Consider the following 18,849-nt stretch of genomic DNA (forward strand, 5'->3'; position numbering starts at 1 on the left):
TGGAGGGTGAACCAACGGCAAAAGGAAGACCTTTTTCTCTGTCTCTCTCTCTCACTGTCCACTCTGCCTGTCAAAAAAAAAAAAAAAAAAAAAAAAAAAAAAAAAAAAAGGGAGAACAAAGGAGAGAGACACATCTTTAATTTGTTTGTTCATTTCTCAAATAATCATATTTGGGGCTAAACTAGCCTGACACTAGGAATCAGGAACTCCATCAGGGTCTCCCACATGGGAGGTAGAACACAAATACTTGGATCACCATCCCACTACTTCCCACACTTGTTAGAAGGAAGCTGTGTTGAAAGCAGAGTAGCCACAACCCAAACCATATAGGATTTGGGCATCCCAAGCAGGAGCCTAGCCTGCTGCACCTCTATGCCCTCTCCTCTTTACCTCCCTTTCTCAATCATTTTAGTGTGTGTAAGCTTTCTGTGGGAACAGCTATCTGATTTTAAGGAAGGTATTGTCGTAAAATGTAAGAAATAAAACTCCCGTGTATATACTTACTCTCTGGTTATAGAGAAGCCAATATAGAAATAACATGTGATAGGGGGCAGGTGCTGTGGCTCAGTAGGTTAATCCTCCATCTGCAGTGCATGCCGGCATCCCTTATGGGTGCTGGGTTCTAGTCCTGGTTGCTCCTCTTCCAGTCCAGCTCTGTGCTGTGGCCTGGGAAGGCAGTGGAGGATGGCCCCAGTGCTTGGGCCCTGTACCCACATGGGAGACCAGGAAGAAGCACCTGGCTCCTGGCTTTGGACTGGTGCAGCGCCAGCCATAGTGGCCATTTTGGGGGTGAACCAATGGAAGGAAGACCTTTCTCTCTGTCTCTCTCTCTCTCTGTCTAAATCTCTACCTGTCAAATAAAAAAAATAACATGTGATGAAGAAATAAAGGAAAAAAATAATGCCAGGGTAATTATAATATGTAATTAGTGTGGCCCAAGAGTGTATCAGTATTTTTCAACAATTCTAAAAGTATGTTTCATAAAATATTAATAATTTGAGTTGAACTATGATTCCCATTTACATGTCAAATGACACACTCACTCAAAATTTCCTCGAAAACTTTTGCTGTATTAAGAAAAATTCACATTAATCTCTTGAATTTTATATTTAGCCTGAGAATAAAGAATCACCCTCTTATATAGTATCACATTTTTTTAAAAAAATCAAACTTACTTGACAAAAAAATGCCCTTTCATGTTATAACTTTTAATAATATATAGAGCCAAAATCCAAAATTCACATTGTGAAACACTATACCAAGGTTGTATTCACGTTCACAAAAGAGGGATTTACTTAACCAATTTGAAGGAAGGTAAAGCAAATCAGTTAAAAGATCTTAAATAATATAGGTAAGATATGATGAGGATCCAATATGATGAGGCCACAGAATGGGATAGATTCAAGAGATACTCAAAATAGGATTTAGAAATGGTCTACTTCAGTGACTACTACTGGAGGAAGGAGTCACATCAACCAGATATGGCTTGAATGATTGGTTAAATGGTGATAATGCTGCTTGACAAAGAGAAGTCAAGAAGAGGAGTTGTTAAGGTAAGGAAATAGACTCTGGGCACTTGACTGGGGAATACATTCTATCACTTTTTTCCAGCATGAACTAAAAATAGAGTACTGGAAGATACATAAGAAAAATAAGAGCCTCAGAAAAGATATGGATGTAGAGTCACCATGTTGTAAGAATCTTGGAATATGGATGAGCCTAAGGATGACTATATCTATTTGGTAGGGATCCAATTACTTCATTAAATACCTTAAATGGAGAAACATGCTGAAAATGCATACTCTGTTTTGCTACAGTAAGTGTTGTTTTTTGAAAAAAAAATGTAGTAAATAAGTAGAAGATAGCATCATATACAGATTAAATATTTTAGTTTTGCCATACAGTAAGGGATCCATGATGCTGAAGCCACAGACATCGAATAGAGAAATAGATGGCATTGAAGGTTAGCGACTGAAGATGTCTTTAAACCTTTCTCTGGGTTCATTGCCTACAAATGCTGCATTAAGCTTATAAATACACTAATCAAGAAAAAGGTGTTGAATAATGATTCATCCAGAACTCAAATAATCCTGTAATCTATTTGAAGCTGGCTGACAGCATTATAGGAAAGAGTAAATGTATTTCCTGTTAAACATTTGCCTGGTTCATTTACAGTAATTCTCTGTTCCTGCTTAAATATTCACTTTTGTCTCAAACTTGTGTATTTATATTTAATTGAATAACCAATGATGCCCACTGATAAATGGTTTCTTAGAGAAATGCTTTCATGCTCTGAAACTAACGGAGCCTTAAGTTGGCTTCACTTCTCATGAAGACAATACTAATTAACAGTACTGGCTAGTTCATGCTAGCCACCTACTCTGTGCCATATGTTAATAGAAAGTTTGCACCTATTATATCATTGTCAGATCAACCTGTAAGGTGAGTTTTATTATTGTCCTTTAAAGACCCAGAAACTGAAGCTCTGAGAGTCAATGTTTAAAGTTATAAAATCAGTAAGAAGTAGCGCTCCACTTTGATTATGAGATTAAATAATTACACGGTTTATGATTTTTCCACTACCTCTTGCTTTTACACATGAAAGATAAGAAAACAAAAAATAGGAAGAGAAATGATCTTTTTCTACATCATTTCTTTATATCTGATAGAGATCTATATGCAAACCCTCATTCTATTTCAGTATTTTTTGTGATACAAATTTCACCAACCTAGAAGTGGATTTCAATCTCTATTTAGAAACACTGGTGCTGCCTTTTCCAGAAATATCATAATGAAGCAATTATGTTAAGAGGATGAAATTAGAGAATACTTTTAATATTTCATTAAAATTATTCTGGTTTGCCTTTCAGAAGTAATCAGAAGATGAAAATATCTGTCACCAAACCATTTCTTCAAAATCCATTAAACAAATTAATTCACCATTGATTAGTTTTTCATAGAGCTTGATGAGTTGGTGGACTAAATGTGGGTTCTGACACCAGCAAAATGTATGACTCTTTGCCCAGTATGGCTCTTAATTCTGGTCCTTTGAATTTGCTATACCCTATAAAATCCATTATGCTTCCATATCAGTTGTGCATGGGATTGGACATTTAGAATATGTTTGAAATGATATTCTCTTAGAGCTATGATATTAATAAAATTTACCTCAAAATTTGTTAGTATTACTACCCTACAATCACTAGCATTGATCTATTTTTCATCAAATACACGTTTAAAATGAATTCTCACAGATAACTAAGGCAAGTAGAATTCAAAACAAATTTAGCCAAAGAAAAGGAGATATGTGAAAAGATTTACATGGATTTGCCTTGAATGGGACTGACACGAATTAAGAAATGTGGTATATGAAAGTGAGTTCCTTATCAGTAACTGGGATATCTACAGTCATGCTAAATGTTTTTGATAAGTTTTGACATTTTGAAATGAAAGCTATTTTAACATAACCATATTCAGGGAAACTGCTTACATCTTAAATGATGCCCAATGTGAACAAAATTATCATTTCTCTTGCAGATAGAGATTTTGTCAAATGAGATTTTTGGTATCATTACTGTATGATTTTTGGTATACATTGTGAAAAATATATACTTAAAATAATTCTATGAACTAAATGTTTGCATATTAGAGATGGAGGAAATAATAATAAAATAAATACCTTGCCAATAATCTCCTTCAACTAAATGAAACTACAATTTTTAGTTTATTAATCTTATCAAGTTTATTTCTGTTCACTGAATTTGATCATTACCAAAGAGATTGCTGTTTACTTTCTTCTTTAAGAACACATCCTAAATGTATAGCATGAATAGCTTTCAAGAAATATGTTGCTGACCAATGATTGCTTTTTTGACTCAAAACTCTTCTTGAAGAGAAACGATAACAACACTTAGCACTTTTATAATGCTTTTGCCTTCAACTAATACATCTAATTAATTCTAATTAATCTTTACAACACCCCTGTGAGGTGGCAAATTGGCTAGAACTGTTCCTCCATACTGATATAATTAATTATGATTATGTAGATGTATAATAAAATGAATAGTATTTCCTTAAATCTGTAGCTTCAAATACTGTAAATTGCATCATGTTAGTTTGATGTAAAAGTGATATCGTAAAATGAGAACAGATTTCAAATCATGTTTGTTGATTATTTAGGAGAAAATCATGCCAATTTGGGACTTGGTTTTCCATTTTTATGCAGCAGACCTGAAGCGGTGGAGCATGATGGGGAGTGTCCTGGCACAGGGCCCAAGGGACCCTAGACTCTAGCCTCAGTTTTCTCATTAACTACCTGTCTGACCTTGAAACTTATTTTTCTCAGCTATAAGGTAGTGATAATGTTACTTGCCTAACTTATATCATGGGGATGGTTGCAGGTTTCACAATACATGTGAAAAATTTTATTACTTGAAAGCATTTTTAGATATAGATTATATCTTTATACAATCAATGATACTATATAAAAATGTATTCCTACAAATAGTGATAGTTTCAAAAGCAAACGTTTTTAGTTTATCAGTTCAACAGTTTAAAGCATGCATTTACTTACTGTCTAGTGCTACAGAGAGCAAACAGTGAATAGGACAAAGGCAAGTACAGAGAGGGTGGGATCTGTATGGTGAATCTAGATAAGATGCAGATTTTAAGTACAGATTCATTGTGATTGGTATATCCTATCATTCATTTTCTTAATATGTACATAAAAATGAGGACACATAGGACTAACTTCCTCTGAATGGACAGTACTGTAGGAACAGATGTAGATAGGTCTCATCATTTTCCTTCATGTTTAATATACATGTTAAAATATAAAACAAAAGAGATGTCTGAATGTAGTCATGGGCTATTCTATGTGATATCATTTCAGGACCTCTGTCTATTGGCCCGAATCTCTTACCTTTCCATCTAACATGCAAAATTTAGAGACATTGCCTTAGTCAAATACCTTGCGGCCTCCTTCAAGAAGATTGTCCCAGCTTCCACAGTGCCAGCTTCATTCATCTTCCTTGATTTATCCTCCTACTTGCTGGAATGGTCCTGCTGAGGTCCTATGCTGTTATTCCACACCTATCAGACATCTAAAGTTGGAATGCTCTGGAGCTCACAGTAGTTGGGCCCCAAGTCTTCTCTAGCTGCATTAACTATCCAGATGATCTTATTCATTCTCATACCTATAATGCTATCAATTCTCCAGTCAAGCTATTGATTCTATCTCTTGTCTGTAACCCTCTCCCCTAATTCCTGCAGTCACTTTTCCAAAAGCCCATATTCTATTTGGATATGTCTAGAATGCATCTCAGACTTAAAGAGATTCAAACAAGATTCCTGATTTTCTCTTGTGTTCATTCCATTTCTACTACAGCATTCTAGTTGACAGTCAATGGTAACTCCACACTTTCAATTACTGAAACAATGATCTCAGGGGGACCCTTGATTTCTTTTAGTCTCATATACGTCTTGTGTTCTACTTCATTTTCAAAATATTTCCAAAATTGAGCCCCTTTTTGTCACATCCACCAAACAAAAATTCCTGCCTTAAGTCACATTTTGTCTTATCCTATCACAATCATTTGTAACTGATCTCCTTGTTTCTATCTTTGCCTTCCTACAGTGTTTTCTTAATAGGTTATATATATAAAATATGACTCTCAAATTTTACCATTTATGAGAAACTCTGGAATTCTTGTTAAAGCATACATTTCTGGTAAAAGCATCTGGTGTGGTGGTTAAGATGTCCATGTGCCATATAGGAGTGCCTGATTTGAGTTTTGGCTACTCAACTTCTGTTCCAGCTTCCTGCTAATGCACATCTTGAGGAGTAGCTTGTGATGGCTCCAATGTTCAAGTCCTTGCCACCCATGTGGGAGACTCAGATTGAGTTTTAGGCTACTGGCTTTGAAATGGCCCAGTCTCACTGTTGTGGGCCTTTGGGGGATTAGCCAATGGATAGAAGATTGTCTCTCTCAAATAAGTAAAAAAATAAAAAAAATGTTTTGCTTTGATTTGGGGACCACACCTTTTGAGAACCATATATGAAGGGTTTTGCTACCCAAGAAGAAGTCTACTGAAAAAATACTAGCATGACCAGAGAGGCATTTCAGAACTTAGGATTTGGGGGCTTACACTGTAGACTCGCTGAATCAGCCTTTGCATGTTAATATGATTTTAAGGTGATTCTTCTACAAATAATGAAGAACACTGTTTTCATGTCATGTCATTAGTGCTCCTTTACTAAAAATGGGTTTCTGTCTCAATCTGGAAAACAATAAATCCATAGCATGGCTTAGAAATTCTTTTATAATCTGAGCCTCCTGTTAATTTTTTCAGCCTTCTCTTCTAGCACTCATCTGCTGATTGAGTTCCCTCTTTTCATGCTGGTCAACTTGCTCTTGCTTGAACTTACTCATGTTCAGGTTTAGGACGTTAGCACTTTTCTATTCCTCTCACTGGTATGTTGTTTCCCCAGTAGCCACATGGCTTATATTTTTTACTTCCTTTGATTCTATGCTTAAAAGTCACTTAATCAATGAAGACCTTTTTATCCACAATATTTGATAATAACTCCCTTCCCCAGCCTGACACTCCCTGTATTTCTTAAACATGTTTAGTATTCTTTATGGCATGTGTTACCACCTGAATGTCACATCTTTATCTGTTTACAAGCTTAGTTTATTTTTAGAGAACTATTTATTCTGGTAATGGTTGTTTTGCCTCTTGCTCACTTTTGTAAGACCAATGCCTAGGAAAGTACATAGTATATACATTTTTTTTGGAAAAATAGGAATATGTATATATATATATATAATAGGCACCAAATATTTAAAGAATAAAAATAGAGTGATTCTTCAAAATCCTTTCCTAGGATTGAATTTGAAATGGGAAAATATGAAGGAATGCCAATATTAAGGTATTGAGAAGAGGAAAAATCGAATATGGAGAGTTCAGTTTAAGATTTGACAAGAAGGAGCAGGATTTATGACACAGAAGATTAGGTCACAATCTGGGACTTGTTCCAGACCTACCTATGTCCATGCTGTCCATGCAGCTTCCTACTAATGCACCTGGGAGATGTCAGATGATGGTTCAAATACCTGTATTTGTTTTATGTTCATGGGAGACCTGATAGACTTACTAGCTTCTGACATGAGACTGGCCTTGGCCTAGCTGTTGTAGATGTTTTGGAGAGTGAACCAGTGATTGGAAGATCTATTTATTTCTCCCTCTTTCCCTTTCTCTCTGCCAATCTGGCTTTCAAATAAATAAGTAAACATTAACAAAAATTTGACAAACAGAAGACAGCTAAAAGATATTTTTCTATAATATTTTTTTCTTAGTATTTAATTGATGAAACAAGTCATTCATAATGATGTATAAGATATATTTTCTCCATTTTCATATTCTATCCTTGGATAAATTACCAAAAGTATAGAGATTCACTAATGCATTTACTGTCTATTTTTAAAAAAATCACACGGATGGGCCCAGCTGTGACTGCTTTTGGCTAAAGAATTTTAAATTAATGGTGATAATGTATAGCAGTGTGCACAGGTGGGAGGCAGTAGCCAGTGGGAAGATGCAGGGAAAGGTGTTAAGACTGTTTTTATTTAATGCCTTTGTTAATGATCTGGAAGGAAGAGTGAAAGCTCATTAATTAAATTCACTGGTTTACTAAATTGGAAGGTACCAGTGACACCAGGGAAGAGAAGAAAAAATGTAGAACTCAGAAGAGTTAGACAAAGTGGAGAGAAATGAGTTGGACTTCCATCTGTAAAAATAGATACTGAATTTTAAATATAAGGGACATAGCTAAACATTTCTTTATGTTATCAGTGTAACCTTATGATGATGTTAGCATTGATAATATTGGTGAGGACAATTTATTGTGATTGATTTCTGACTTTTCTACATAAAGAGTGGGTTAAGCAATGTCGCTATATGCAGCACCCTAATGTGAGGATGCTACACTTATTAAGAGGTAAATCTTATACCTCAACTATAATTAGGTTTGAGTTTAAATATACACTGGTGTATTAAATAGTGATAGTCCGCATGAGGAAGAAGACAAAGTTCCAGGAAAAGATTCTTGCTATGGGAAAGAGCATTCTGACAGCAGAATTTAAACAGAGTCAGAGTTGGAGAGAGACAATTCTGAACTCAGGGCTTCATTCAGAATGTGTTGTGGTGTAGCACCAAGGGACTCATTTCTGAATCCAAAAGTGAAATTCACAAAATATAGGAGCTAGTAAAGTTATTAAGCTGACCATAATTAGCTGGTCATAAATGAGATGTTAGTAAATTTCAATAGCTGAACTGGTGAATTGTTTGGTAGGAGAGCCTTCAATTTGAAAGCTACCTGCTACCATAACTCCTTGAGTGTGAGTACCTACCTGTACTAAAAAAAGACACTGCCATCTTCAGTGCAAACATCATGAACCACTGGTGGGCAACGAATGCAATACTCCTTTCTGCTGAGCAGTAGAAATGGAACTTCTAGTAAGAGTTAGCAGCTGCAGGAACAGAGAAGGAGTTGTTGTTGTAGATGTTACTCAGAATATTTAGTTATGCATATGATATAACAGGATCAGAGGACTGAAGAACTTCAGCATCCTTTGATAGGATTTAAGACTCTAATTTCTCTGCTTCTCCTGTGAGTTCTCCTGTAGCAATTATCTATGGGAGCAGATGGTTCTCATGCATACAAACAGTAATTTGGGCCTGGTGTTGTGGCAAAGGTGGTTAAACCATTGCTTGTGATGCCCACACTCCATATTACAATGCTAGTTTGAATCCTGGCCACTGGGCTTTCAGCTTTCCAATCTAGCTTCCTGCTAATGCATCTGGGAAACAGTAGAAGATGGCCCTAGTGCTTGGTTGCCTGCCACCTATGTGGAAGACTCAGATGGAGTTCTGGGATCTTTGCTTTGGTTTGGCATAGCTTAGGCAATGGTGGTCATGGAAGACATCTCTTTCTCACTCACTCTGTCTCTCTTTGTCATTCTGCATTTTAAATACACACATACATGCATATATCTTTTAAAAAGTAGCAAGTTTGAAGAGTCAGAATTAAGGTAGAAGCACACTATTGCTAGTGTTGTTATAATGTGTATATTTGGGAGAATTTAAGAAAACATGTTGGTGGCTCTTGGACTAAAGTGCTCAGAAAACCAGTCATTATCTGTAGAAGAAGTAAAGCTTGTAAATTCCTGACAGTCTGCAGCCTCATGTGGACTACTCTAAAAGACAAATTCATCCAAAAGGCACACCATTCTTACACCCACTGTGCCCATTTTGTACTATGTGTGAGGGAAATGAGTTACAAACTTTATCACTTTTGATTCTCATCTGCCTTTCCCATATAATGAAAAATTTGCAGCAGATGATCTTCATTGCTTTTTCCATAATATAAACTTTTATTGTGCTATATTGATACCTTAATGCAATGTTAGATGACTTCAGCATAGGAGCATTTCATTTCACCAGAAAAGTAGTTTGTAAATGAAATAAAAACAACAGCTATAAATTAACATTAATAATTAATAACTACACCTGGAATGACTAAAGCAATCATGTACAACAAAAACAAAGCCAGAGGAATCTTAACACCAGATTTCAATACATACTACAGGACACTTCTAGTACAAACATCCTGGTACTGGCATGAAAATAGACATGTAGAGCAATGGAAAAGAACAGAAACTCCAGAAGTCAATTCACACATCTACAACCAAATAATCTTTGACAAAGGAGCTAAACTCAATCCCTGGAGAAAGGACGGTCTCTTCAACAAATGGTGCTGGGAAAATTGTATCTCCACATACAGTAGTATAAAACAATACCTCTACCTTACTCCTTATACAAAGATCAACTCAAAATGTATAATGGATCTGAATCTATGACCTGATCACATCAAATTACTAGAGGAGAACATTGGGGAAACTCTGTAAGATACTGGCAAAAGATACTGGCAAGATACTAGGAAAAGACTTATTGGAAAAGACCCCAGAAACATAGGCAATCAAATCCAAAATTGACAAATGGGATTACATCAAATGAGAAGCTTCTGTACTGCAAAAGAAGTACTCAGCAAAGTGAAGAGGCAACCAACAGAATGGGACAAAATATTTGTAAACTATGCAACTAATAAAGGGTTAACATCCAGAATATATAAAGAGCTCAAGAAACTCAAAAACAATGAAACAAACAATCAGTGAACAAATTGGCAACAGACTTGAACAGATATTTTTTAGAGGAAATGAAAAAATGCTCAGGATTACTAGCCATCAAAGAAATGCAAATCAAAATCATAATGATGTTTCACATCATCCCAGTTAGAATGGCTGTCAGACAGAAATCAACAAGCAATAATTGCTGGTGAGGATGTGGAGAAAAAGGTACCTTAATCCACTGTAGGTGGGAATGTGAAGTAGTACAGCTATTATGGAAGACAGTATGGATATTCCTCAGAAATCTGAAAATAGATATACCTTATTACTCAGCATTTCCAATCCTAGGAATGTACCCAATGAAAATGAAATCAGCATATGGAAGAGTTATCTGTACCCCCATGTTTATTACAGCTCAATCCACAATAGCTAAAATATAGAATCAACCCAGTTGTCCATTAACTGATGACTGGATCAATAAATTATGGCATATATACATTATGGAATACTACCCAGCAGAAACAAATAATGGAATCCTTTCTTTTGCAGCAAAATGGTTGCAACTGGAAGCCAGTATACTTAGTGAAATAAACCAGTTCCCCAAAGACAAATACCATATGTTTTCCCTGATCTATGGTAACCATTAGAGTATCAAAAATATAATGTTTAGGAAGGAAATTGACATTGAGTTTCGATGATTATTTACAGCCCCTTTCTCTACTGTTGAGGAACATTTTTTTATGATTTTTTGAACTCATATTTTTTAAAGATTAATTTATTTATTTGAAAGGCAGAGTTACAGAGAGGCAGAGGCAGAGAGAGAGAGAGAGAAAGAGAAAGAGAGAGTGTTTTTCCATCTGCTGGTTAACTCCCCAGATGGCTGCAATGGCCAAAGCTGCACTGATCCGAAACAAAGAGCCAGGATCTTCTCCTGGGTCTCCCATGCAGAAGCAGGACCCAAGTACTTGGGCAATCCTCCACTGTTTTCACAGGCCATAACAGAAAGCTGGATCAGAAGTGGAGCAGCCGGGACTTAACTTGAATTGATGCCCATCTGGGATGCCTGCACTACAGGTGGCAGGTTCATTCAGTACGCCACAGTGCCAGCCCCTGACTCTTTACTTAGTGTTGGGTTCATCTGATTAGCATAAAATAAACTGAAAGTAGTTCATTGGATAAATTAAGAAAAGGAATAGAAGAAGGAGGATGAAGGATGGGAGCATGGCCAGTTGGTAGGTTATGATGAGAAGTATTATTATGTTCCTAAATTTGTATACATGAAATACATGAAATTTGTATACCTTAAATAAAATTAAAAAAAAAACAAAAAAAATAAGTAAAACCCATTCTCCTCCTAAAAATAATAATAAATAGATACCATTTAATAATGAGTAATTTTCTACCTTATGTTATAAGGGTCTTAATTTTTAATAATTTTGTTATTTATTTGAAAGGAAGAAAAACAGAGAGGGAGAGTCCAAGAAAGAGATCACTCCCTAAATGCCCACAACAGCCAAGTCTTTGTCAGGTCGAAGCCAGGAATCAAAAACATCATATAAGTCTTTAATTGTGTGTTAGGGGGCCTGAGTACTTGGACAATTTACTTCTGCCTTCCCTTGTGCAATAGCAGGAAACTGGGTAAAAATTCTGATGTAGGATGCTTGCTTCAGAAGTGGTGGTTTAACTCATTAAGCCACATGCTGGCTTCTGTGCTAAAGTGTTTTCCATTAATTTTTGATTAAATTAAATTAAATTAAATTGAGTTGGAGACAGGAATTTGGTGATGCCAGTTAAGCTGCTACTTGAGGACTTGAGGTGTTTGTATCTCATGTGAGGATGTCTGGGTTCAAGTCCCAGCTTGATTCTCCATTCTATTTCCTGCTAATGCACCCCCTGGGAAGCAGCATTTGATTGCTCAAGTATTTGGTTCCCTTCGACCCATTTGAGAGACCTGCATTGATGTCTAGGCTCCAGATATCATTCTGGTCCAGCCCAGCTGTTGATGGACATTTGGGGAGGATCCAGTGAATAAGAAACATCCCTACCTCTCCTTCCCCCTTATTTCTGCTATTCAAATAAAGAAAAATCCAAAAATTCAAATACAGATAAGATTTGTTTAATGAACCTAGTAAATCATGAGATAACAAAATCTTAAAAATCATGCCTAGAGGCCGGCGCCTCGGCTCACTAGGCTAATCCTCTGCCTAGTGGCGCCGGCACACCAGGTTCTAGTCCCGGTTGGGGCGCCAGATTCTGTCCCGGTTGCCCCTCTTCCAGGCCAGCTCTCTGCTGTGGCCAGGGAGTGCAGTGGAGGATGGCCCAGGTGCTTGGGCCCTGCACCCCATGGGAGACCAGGAAAAGCACCTGGCTCCTGGCTCCTGCCATCGGATCAGCGCGGTGCGCCGGCCGCAGCGCGCCGGCCGTGGCGGCCATTGGAGGGTGAACCAACGGCAAAAGGAAGACCTTTCTCTCTGTCTCTCTCTCTCACTGTCCACTCTGCCTGTCAAAAAAAAAAAAAAAAATCATGCCTAGAGGAACAAGATTAAAACTCCAGGCTTGTTATTACTCTTTAAGATTTTATTCCCTACCCCCAGTACTAGATTTTTCCACCAATGGGAGATGATTTCTTAAATATTTTTAATTAATGGAAAATTTATTGAATAAAATGGAAATAAATAAAATACATAACCATGGTAAATACAAATACAGTTTTATTTTTCAATGGAAATTCATAATGTAGGGCACTACAGTAGGAAGACACAACCAGGAAACATGCCATCAACACAATCCACATTGTCTTTATACAACCAATAAAGAAATGGAGTATAGAAGAACTTCATCAAGATCACATACTGCTGGGCCGGCGCCGCGGCTCACTAGGCTAATCCTCCACCTTGCGGCGCCGGCACACCCGGTGCTAGTCCCAGTCGGGGTGCCGGATTCTGTCCCGGTTGCCCCTCTTCCAGGCCAGCTCTCTACTGTGGCCAGGGAGTGCAGTGGAGGATGGCCCAAGTCCTTGGGCCCTGCACCCCGTGGGAGACCAGGATAAGTACCTGGCCATCGGATCAGCGCGGTGCACCAGCCGCAGCACGCCGGCCACGGCGGCCATTGGAGGGTGAACCAACGGCAAAAGGAAGACCTTTCTCTCTGTCTCTCTCTCTCACTGTCCACTCTGCCTGTCAAAAATAAAAAAAAAAGTAAAAAATAATCACATACTGCTGTATTCCTGGTTTTCCATCCTACTTGAATTTATGATGAACACCTAAGGAAAGTGTGATAAATTAACATACTTTCTGTATTCTTTTAAAATATCAAAACAGGAGGCAGTGTTGTGGCATATAAGGTAAGGCCACTGCCTCTGATGCTGGCATCGCATATTGGTTCCAGCTCCTAGCTTCAGACTGACCCAGCCCCATCTGTTGTGGACATTTGGAGAGTGAATCAGCAGATGGAAGAGGTCCTCCCTCTCCCTTTCCCTCTCCCTCCTCCCCTCTCCTTCTCCCTCTCCCTCCTTCCCTCTTTCTGTTCTCTGTCTTTCAAATGAATGACTCAATCTTATTTTTTTTAACAATTTATTTATTTATTTGAATTGCAGAGTTACAGAGGGAGAGGGGGAGAGGCAGGAGCCTGGAGCTTCTTCTGGGTCTCCCATGTGGATGCAGGGGACCCAGCACTTGGCCCACCTTCCTCTGCTTTCTCAGGCACATTAACAGGCAGATGGATTGGAAAGTGTAGGAGCCAGGACTTGAACTGGTGCCCTTATGGGATGCTGGCATGGCAAGCAGCAGTTTTACCTGCTATGCCACAGCACCAGCCCTTGTAAATCAATCTTAAAAAAATCAAAACAGTGTATTATCCATTGATTTGCATCCAAGTGTCTTCTCTGTAGTATTTTAGAAACTTTATTCAGAAAAAGTAACGGTAGTTGTAGGCTTCTTGTCTTTACAGCTGACAAACTTCCTCTAATCTGGAGCACTCATCCATCTTTAACAGATGATTTATAGTAGGGCAAAAAGAGTTATTGGATACCTGGAGAGTGAAGAAAGTGCAGTATACTGAGCAACTGAAAGCATTTCTTGACAGATTTTGTTTTAGGTAAAAATGCAACACATTTTCTTCTAGAGATTTCTTAAAACATATATTGTAAGGGAAAGAAAATCCATATGGTATTGATTTATTTAAAAGTTTTAAAAATTAGGTATTTGGAAGGCCTCATATTTGTGTTTTTCTTGGAGATGGAGCATTTTATTGCACTAACAATAAGAAGTAAGAAAAAAAAAGTTCTGAAAATTTGTTAGTTTCAAATTTAAAGTCAGAATTGATATGGTTTTAAAAACATGGCCAAAAAAAGTAAGTTTGTGCTTTCAAAGAACAAAGTAAGCTTGCAGACAAGCTGTTTGTCTGGAACACTCCTTGTTCCCTTAGTCAAAACAGAGCAGCACACAGATAAATAGAGCCCACAAGTCATAGCACCAAATGGTAGCTCAGAATATAACTCAAGAATTTACAGCTTTGGTGATGCAAGTCTGGGTATCCAATCATGGTTTTGTTTTCTTTTAGTTATAAAACAAAAGAACACTTTTAAAAGAGGTAATGAATCGTGTGGGTTATAATTGCTATAATTGCTATTCTATCAGTAATTGTTACTTGCTTACAATGCTTCGCTGTGAACTGGAAGTAGGTTGTACTACATAGCCTGGAAATCTGTTACTAAACAGAAGGGAAAGGGACACATAACCACCTTCCAGAGTTGTTTTCAGATCATCTTTACTTTGGATATACATCTACAGTGTCACCTAGTGTAATCTAGTTTTGAATAAGTTTTGTATTCAAATACTAAAGTGCTACCATATAAGATATGGGTAATATTATATGAAGCATTTATCCATTTATATGTCTGTCATCTACATATTTATTGAAACTATTGAAACACCTGCCTGTCAATATTTTTATTCACTTTAGCTATATTTAGGAACATGTTACATCTCAATTGCATATGGTACAGAAGATTCAGAAATGCTAATTTATTTAAGGTGTTCCAGTTCACTCTCAATAATCTGATCCAGTTTCTGAATTTCAGAATCCACATGTGCTTCCACTAGTTTGGTCGTCAGCGACAACTGGATTTTTCCAGGGTTTTTGAAAACCTGTCAACAGATGCACTAGCTTTTATTGTTCTAAATGCCAGTATTTAGTGCTGAAGGGACAGCAGCCCCTGAAGAGCTGTCCACTTTGTTTGCAGACTTGAGGCACTAAGGAAAGCTCAAACAGCACAAACAATGATGACTTGCTAAAGGACATGGGGGTACAGAGAAATTCCTACTGAGAGACACTGTTTTCAAGAAGTCAAGGAGAGTAAAACAGTACTTTGCCAGTTCTATAGAGAGTTCACACTCACATGTAAAATACTAGACAGACATATTCTCCAAGAAATATCTTGAGACCAAATTTTTGAAGCTGAATGTGGAAAAAACAGCTTTGCTTTCTGAGTGACTGCCTATCAAACGCAGTCCTATTCTGGCACTGGTAAAAGATGATAAACACAAGATTATGTTGTTGGATTTACTGACCTAGTGAATTCAGATTACTTTACCACAGAAACTTTGGAATGCAAGCTCAGTTGCTCTGATATTGTTAACTGCAATGGAAATTTAATGGCACCACCATTTTAGAGCCAAAAGAAATTTGGAACAATCTTCAAAAAGCTGGGGAAGAAAACAGTCTGAGGAGGAAAGAAATATGAGTCAGACTCTGATGAAGATTAGAGCTCAATTAAAAAAGAAATGGTGATTTATCTCTCATTTGCTCTCTTTCTTTGAACTTTTCAATCAAAACTAAAAACTTGATTCTTTCAGATTTATTGACATAATTGACACACAAAAATTATATATGTATGATATAAATGTGATGATTTGTTGCATTTACGTTATGAAGTTATTATCACATTCAAATTAATAACACAACCCATTACAAATCAGTTGGCTCATCCATCATCTCACATACTTAACATTTATGTGTCTGTATGTATGGAAACTATTCTGCTTCCCAGGCTAACTAGCAGGAAGCTGGATAGGGAGCACACATATCCAGGGTTCAAATGGGCACTCTGACATAGTATGTGGGTGTCTCAAGTAATGGCTTAAACTGCTGTGCCACAACATCTGCCTCCACAAGCACTTTTTTCCCCAGAAAATAATCTTTTCTCTTCAGAAGTGCATCTGAAGTACTTTCATAGTCTTTCTCTGTATATTTAAGAGTCTTCAAAATGTTCATAGAAAATGCATATTATGAAAAAACTATCTATGGCTTTCAGAATATACTTATCTTTTAATTTCATTTGCCATGTAAATTTTGAAATATCCTTATATGTGAGGATGTACCCACTAAAATCAATAAAGGATAGAACTTAAGATCTATTATCATTACTGTCATGTTCTCAAAAAGATGCTCTGTCAATTTTCCTCTTCAATTTCCTTACCTATTAAATGAAGTTCTTAAAAATTATAACACTTGATTTTCATATTCTAAATAATAGGTACATAACTATTGTATTTGCTTTCATTCTGGTGAGTCCAAAAATAAGAATTGAAAACATATTTAGCCAAGTTAATATACATATATAATAAGGTAAATGAATATATCAAAATATTTTAGTAGCTAGTTTTAGTTTATATGTATTGTGACACAAATTTTGGTGAGGGGTGGCCAGTGAAAAGGTAATAACAGGTTTAAAGGCAATTTAAAAAAATCACATTACCTTCATAGAAGTTTCAAACCCATATTTAAGTCCAAAATTAGCCTGAATAAAATATCAGTTTATGGCTCATTTTTTAGAATTGAGTTGTTTGTTTTTCTGTTATTGGGGGTTTGAAATGTCTTGTACATTCTGGTACAAAGTTATTTATACATTCTGGATACAAGCCCTTTATCAGATAAGTAATTGGAAAACATTTTACCCTCTGTATTTTATTTTATTTCTTTCAACAGAATATTTAGAAGAGTATAATTGAATATATTTTCTGAGGTACAATTTATAATTTTTAAATGGATCATGATTTACGTTTCATATGTAAGAAATCTTTGACTAATTCAATATCTTACATATTTTCTCCTTTGTTTTCTTCTAGATTTAAAAAAATTTGATTTTAGATTTTGAACTATGTTCCATTTTAGGTAATTTTCTATGTTTTGTGAGTAAAAGATCTAAAACATTCTTTGTAGATAGATATCCAATTATTCTGGTGGCATTTATTGAAATTATAAATATTTCAACGGTGTACACTTTTTACTTTGGCAAAATCAATTACCATATACATGTGGGCCTATTTCTAGACTCTATTACATCCCATTGATCTTTATCTGTCTTGATGCCAAACACATTTTCTTGACCTCTATATCTTTAAAATAAAACCTGAAAAAACCTAACTGAGTAGGTTACGTCTCTAACTGAATTCACTTTCAAAGTTATTTTGGCTATTCTAGGTCCTTTCCATTTGTAATAAACTTCTAAAATTATTCTACAAAAACTGCCAGTATATTGAGTGAAATTAAATTGAAGCTGTGGATCAATAGCTTTTAAACAGTACTGAGTATTCCAGAAATGAATGAATTATATTACTATATTTATTTAATCTTTTAAAATTATTCTAGATATTTAAAAATTTTTTTCAACATGGCAGATTTATCACTAAATATATTTGTATACTATTGTAAATAATACTTTAAAATATCAATTGTTATTTGCTCATTGCTAGTGTACTTGTGTAATAACATTTGTACAATTGGATTTTTAAAAATTAATCCTTTGGGGGACCGGCGCTGTGGCGCACTAGGTTAATCCTCTGCCTGTGGCGCCGGCATTCCATATGGACTCTGGTTCTAGTCCCAGTTGCTCCTCTTCCAGTCCAACTCTCTGCTATGGCCTGGGAAAGCAGTGGAGGATGGCCCAGGTGCTTGGGCCCCTGCACCCACGTGGGAGACCAGGAGGAAGCACCTAGCTCCTGGCTTCGGATTGGTGCAGCTCTGTCCATTGCGGCCATTTGGGGAGTGAGCCAACAGAAGGAAGACCTTTCTCTCTGTCTCTCTCTCTCACAGTCTGTAATTCTGCCTGTCAAATAAATGAATAAATAAATCTTAAAAAAAATTATTCCTTTGGGATTGGTTAGAAGTGGATTTTCTTTTTTTTTTTTCAATTTATTTTATAACATAGGCTTAATGCGCTACTAACCTAATGTTCAACAACTAAAAATTATAAAGACCACTGTTTCACATGAATATAGACAAGGTCTATAAACAATAATAAAATCATAAGAAGTCAATTTCATTCTTATACATTGCTTTTTCTGTATTCTATATTATCTATCACAATTAGAGATTTCATACATACCCAATCATGTTGTCTGCGAATGGACATAGTTTAATTTTTCTTTCAAAATCTGGGCCTCTTTGGATTTTTTTTTATTATTGCAATGGGTGTGATATGCACTTTGTTGTTGCAAAATAGTAGAGAGAATAGATATCTTTGCTTTGTTCCTGATCTTATAGGGAAAATAATTTTTATATATTTAATATATTGTTAGATCATTAAAATTTGTTTAGAAATGGCTGTTATTATTTTGTACTACACCCATTGAAAATATTTTTTTTAGTTTTATATGAGTTA

General features: G+C 36.2%; 1 long non-coding RNA gene and 1 pseudogene across 6 annotated transcripts in view; both read left to right on the forward strand.

Annotated features, from left to right (window-relative positions):
• LOC103346257 (uncharacterized) overlaps positions 1-18,849 on the forward strand; it is a 1,098,305-nt gene that overhangs the window by 821,477 nt on the left and 257,979 nt on the right. The window lies entirely within an intron of this gene.
• On the forward strand, positions 1,915-15,952 carry LOC138846200 (thioredoxin domain-containing protein 9 pseudogene; annotated as a pseudogene).

The sequence above is a fragment of the Oryctolagus cuniculus genome, chromosome 1 (genome assembly GCF_964237555.1).
Source record: "Oryctolagus cuniculus chromosome 1, mOryCun1.1, whole genome shotgun sequence".
NCBI lineage: Eukaryota > Metazoa > Chordata > Mammalia > Lagomorpha > Leporidae > Oryctolagus > Oryctolagus cuniculus.